Raw genomic sequence first — 5,486 nt, 5'->3', positions numbered from 1 at the left:
AGCGGGACTGACCGAGTTAACGTTTTCAGGAAAAACATGGGGGCGGGCTGGAGAGAGAAAGGAAAGGAAGGGGATTTCATGCCAGCCAAAGGGGACCAGGGTGTGTTTTTATAAACATGTTTTCCTTTTTGTTCAGGGGGAGGCGTGTGGACAAAGGAAACACGGGCCCATTTCATGAATGAGGAGGGAGTTGAACGCTAAATGGCTCCAAATTAGCTGAGCTTTTAACCTGCTTTTTAGCTCAACCGGCGTGGCTCAGTGGTTAAGCGTCGACCTATGAACCAGGAGGTCACGGTTCGATTCCCGGTCAAGGGCACATGCCCGGGTTGTGGGCTCCATCCCCAGTGAGGGGCGTGCAGGAGGCAGCCGATCCGTAATTCTCTCTCATCTTTGATGTTTCTCTCCCTTTCCCTTTCCCTTTCTCTCTGAAATCAATAGAAATACACTAACAAAAAAAAAGAAAAGAAGAAGACCAAGTCCATGGCTCAGTGATGACCCATTTTCTAGAATGCAGGTCACTGAGTTCCGAAGCAGAAAGCGCACAGGTGAGCGGTTCTCGGGTGTCGATAAGGCAGACCTCCCGATGGGGCGGGGTGGGGTGTCCCCTGTGTTCCCTGGAGATCCAGGCGCTGGCAGCCCGTCTGTGGCCGCGGCTGCTTTGTTTCCAGCCACTGGCCCGTCCCCAGGCACCGCCGGCCCACGGCAGAGCTAGAACGCAAACGCCAACTCACCCCTTCATTTATTTGGTTAAGGCTAGAGCCCTTCTTTGTATTGGAAGATGCGCTTCTGACCGCCAGGCCACAGGTACAGGCCTACCCTGTGTGATGGAGTGGTCTGGAGGGGACCCCGATAACTTTGGCCCCTCCGCACTGGCCAATGCCTCCGAGGCCACCTGGCCCGCACCCTCACCCTCACCCTCACACATCCCGGCCACCTGCTCTAAAGCACATTCAGGGTCAGGTTTCTTTCCTGCCTGCGCTGACGGGTCGATGAGAGTCAGCAAAGGACAGACGGAGCCCAACGAGCATGCCGCCTGCGTCTAGCCCAGCGATGGCGAACCTATGACACGCGTGTCAGAGGTGACACACCAACTCATTTTTTGGGTTGATTTTTCTTTGTTCAATGGCATTTAAATACATAAAATAAACATCAAAAATATACATCTTTGTTTTACTGTGGTTGCAAAGATCAAAAAATTTCTCTATGTGACACGGCACCAGAGTTAAGCTAGGGTTTTTCAAAATGCTGGCACGCCGAGCTCCAAAGGTTCGCCGTCCCTGGTCTAGGCTGACTCCCCTGGACGGGAAGCCCGGGGGCCGCTGGCCTTGGCAGAGCCCTCGCCGGTCCCTGTGAGATATTAACTGAAAGCCTCTGGGTGCTGGCCGCCCGCGGAGGCCGCCCGGGCTGGGTCTGAAAGGCAGCGGCACTGTGTCAACAGGGGGGGTCGCGAGGGGAGATACGCGGCGTGCCAGTTCCCTGAGCTAATGTGTCCGATTGTGTGCCACGGGGACCCGTTTTATCTCTCTCGACAGATCGGTGTGTTTTTATGACCACCGTCTCCATGGCAACCAGGTGTCCAGACACTCAGTGGGTCTCACGGATATGAAATCTCAGCCAAGCATCTGACAGCAGCCGCTCTCAGAGCCTTTCTTGCCCACGGCAGGTGGGCAGGCTCAGGAGAGTGTGTGTGAGGGCGGCGGGGAGAGGGGACGGCCCAGGGCCCAGCTGGGCGTAGGGACATCGTGATGGGAGAGGAACCTTTTTTTGATCATTTTTACTGATGATCCAGAAGAAAGGGCAAATCGAAGGTACATGAAACTCCCATGAAAATCCCATGAAACTCAATGCGAAAATGTTCCAAGGAGCAGAGACCGGAGAAATGATGTCAGTGGCCGCGGAGGAAATAGCAAAGTGAGAATCGTCCTGACAAGCCCCCGTAGGCACCTGTGGGGCCAATATTCCAAAAAGAGAAGGTAGGAGAGGCTCCCAGGCAGGCTGATCAGGAGAGAAAGAGGGCAGTTACATTTAAAGCAGGGCCCGGCCCGCACGGGGCTCAGTGGTTGAGCGTCGACCTGTGAACCAGGAGGTCACGGTTCGATTCCCGGTCAGGGCACAGGCCCGGGTTGTGGGCTCCATCCCCAGTGTGGGGCGTGCAGGAGGCAGCCGATCCATGATTCTCTCTCATCATGGATGTTCCTATCTCTCTCTCCCTCTCCCTTCCTCTCTGAAATCAATACAAATATTTTAAATAAACAAATCAATAAAAGGAAACCACATTCTCCATGAATGAAGGAAGCAGCAGGAAGAAGGTATTTGTTTTTTTTTCCTTTTTGAAAAACATGAGTGAGCTCCTCAATATGTTTGAGATTATTTAGCGAATTCTCTGAAAGAGGCCTCGGGTTACTAACCCACAGCTCATGGGGGCAGAAACCACAGTCTTCCGACGTCCCTTCCCACCCGACCTCAGAGATGGTCGGCCGGACTTGGCGGGGGTCTCTTTTTAAAAATATTTATTTAATATATTTTTATTGATTTCAGAGAGGAAGGGAGAGAGAGAGAGAGGAGAGAGAGAGAGAGAACCATTAATGGTGAGAGAGAATCATGGATCGGCTGCCTCCTGCACACCCCACACTGGGGATGGAGCCCACAACCCGGGCATGTGCCCTGACTGGGAATCGAACCCTGACCTCCTGGTTCCTAGGTCGATGCTCAGCTACTGAGCCACGCCGGCCGGGCAGGGGGGTCTCTTTTTAGTTAACCATCAACAATCCTTAAAAACTCCAGACCCTGGTGTGATCGGTCCCGTCCTCGGGATGTGATCAGAGGCCCTATTTCTGGGCTGTTATGAAACCGAGGTTTTGATGTGTTGCCAGGCTGACGGGGAACTCTGGGAACGCGGCGAGCGCGGCTCGGAGGAGCCCGGGCCGGCCCCTGTTACATAAAGCCTTCCTAGCAACCCGGGTTTATCGCGGAACGGGAGGCTGCAGTGGAAAAAGCAAGCGAGTTAATGCAAAACATGAGCCAGCCGCTCTCCCGGCTGCTCTGAGGCCAGCCCGGCACTTGTGGGCGTGACTTAACCCCTGGCAGCCCTGGGCGTGGGCAGCTCGGGGCTGAAGGGCACCTTCACGCAGACCTCACGGGACACGGAGCAGCTCCTTTGGCCTCTGAACCTGCTGCTTATGGAGATTCACACCAAGGCGTCCTCTCCCCGCTCTCCGGCTGCTCCTGCACCTGGCAGTCCAACATCCCCTGAGGGGTCCCAGATTGAGAGAGTGTAGGCCAGGCTGAGGGACCCCACAGGTGCATGAATCCATGCACCGGGCCTCTAGTATATAAATGGAGAAATATGTATTTGTGCCCTGGCTTGCTGGCTCAGTTGGCTGGAGTTTTGTCCCATACAGCAAGAGGTGATGAGTTTCATTCCCTGTCAGAGCACATACCTTGGTCGTAGTTCAGGGCATGTAGGTAGGTTGCAGTTCTGGAATCAGGGCAGGTACAGGAGGGACTCAAATTATGTCTCTCTCTCTCTCTCTCTCTCTCTCTCTCTCTCTCTCTCTTCTTTCTTCTCTGAAATCAATAAAAAAAATATTTTTTTGTTAATTCTCACCTGAGGATATTTTCCCATTGATTTTTAGGGAGAGTGGAAGAAAGAGGGAAAGACAGAGAGAAACATCGATGTGAGAGAAACACATTGATTGGTTGCCTCCTGCATGCACCCCCCAACCAGTGCGTGGGCCAGCGAGGAGCCTGCAACCAAGATACATGCCCTTAACCGGAACTGAACCCGGGACCCTTTGGTCCGCAGGCCGATGCTCTATCCACTGAGCCAAACTGGCCAGGGCAAAATATATATATAGTTTTTAAAGTGAGAAAACAAGATGGAGAACACAGCATCGGACCCGCCTGCACAGTGGGCCCAGCCACAGGCCCCTATCGCGGTGGGTCTTACTGAGCCCACTGACTCCTCGTGAGATGGGGAGCCCCTACCCCCTGGCAGGTGGGCGCCGGCCCGTGGACCCCGGTGCGGGCGTGCCTCCGGGCCTCTCCGCCGCCAGCGTGGCCATCCTGAGCCAGTTTCAATGGAAATGAGATCAATCCGACTCATTTTTCTCTCGCCGGCTCCCGGGTGATTCATGAATTGGAAAACTAGTTCATGAATCGGAGCGGCAGGCAGGCAGGCGGGGAGCTTGGGTGCGGCCAGGAGCCTCCATCCCTCGGGGAGCCCGGCTGGCCGTTGCATAACGCGCCCCCGCCTGCCTGGTCGGCTTTTACCGATTCACCTACTTTCCTTCTGGAGAGGGAAGGCAGGACGCTGCGCGCTGGCTGTGCGCCCGCCGGCCTCTGCGGGCGGCTTCCTGCCCTTTGTCTGCGTGGCTGTGGGTCCCCGGACAATGGTGTTTGTATGCACGCTGTGTGTGTGCACATGAGTGTGAGAGCATGTGTGAGTGTGAGTGAGTCTGTGTGTGTGTGAGTATATAAGTGTGTGTGCATGTGAGTGTATGTGCATGTGCATGTGTGTGTGAGTCTGTGTGTGTGAGTATATAAGTGTGTGTGCATGTGAGTGTATGTGCATGTGCACGTGGGAGTGTGCGTCTGTGTGCATTTGTGAGTGTGTGTGCATGTGCGTGCGTGTGTGAGTCAGTGTATAAGTGTGTGTGAGTGGATGTGGATGTGCATGCATGTGTGAGTGTGAGAGTGAGTCTGTGTGCGTGTGTGTATGAGTGTGTGCGCGTGTGCAAGTGTGAGTGTGTGTTTGTGTGAGAGAGAGAGAGAGAGAGAGACCGGCCGCGGGCCCTTTAAACCTGAACGGGAGCCAAGCTCCTGTCTCGTGGAGCCTGGCGAGGAAGCGGCGACGGGCGGTTGGAAACCGCAGCCCTGCGCGAGCTGATTGCAGGCTGCCGAGGAAAACGAGATTCCTATCTCCCAGGAATTCAGTTATAAAAATAAAATACAACGTCTGGCTCGATTCAGCCAAACACACAAGCACCGGGGCGTTTTCATGTAACAGCAGAGCCGGACACGAAGAATGACCTAGAACATTGCATTTAAGGACAGGCAGAGGAGGGGGCGCCGCAGGAAGGAAGTGGGAGCGCGTGTGCATGTGCATGTGTGTGCGTGTGTGTGTGTGTGAGAGAGAGAGAGAGAGAGAGAGGGAAGGAGGGAGAGAGGGAGAAGGAGGAGGAGAGAAGGGGGGAGAGGGAGGGAGAGCCACAGCGCTGGCACATGCGTGCAGGGGATGATGTCATGGGCAGTTCGAGGCGAGAGCAGAAAAACAGCCCGGGCTGCGCTAATCCTGTTTGCTGCCCTGAAGGGAATGGCCGGCGGCCAAGGCCGGGAGTTCTGGGAAACCATATTCGGGTGCCAAACCCGCTCGGCCGCCAACAGGAGGAACTGACAGCTTTGTTCTCTGTCCCCTGGCCGCCCGCCAGGGCCTCGCTCTGCTCCGCAGCGTGATTAGCCTGGCCGGCCGCCAGCCCCACTCAGAG

Source organism: Myotis brandtii, unplaced genomic scaffold, assembly GCF_000412655.1.
Source record: "Myotis brandtii unplaced genomic scaffold, ASM41265v1 scaffold679, whole genome shotgun sequence".
Lineage (NCBI taxonomy): Eukaryota > Metazoa > Chordata > Mammalia > Chiroptera > Vespertilionidae > Myotis > Myotis brandtii.
Note: the sequence above shows the minus strand (reverse complement) of the source record.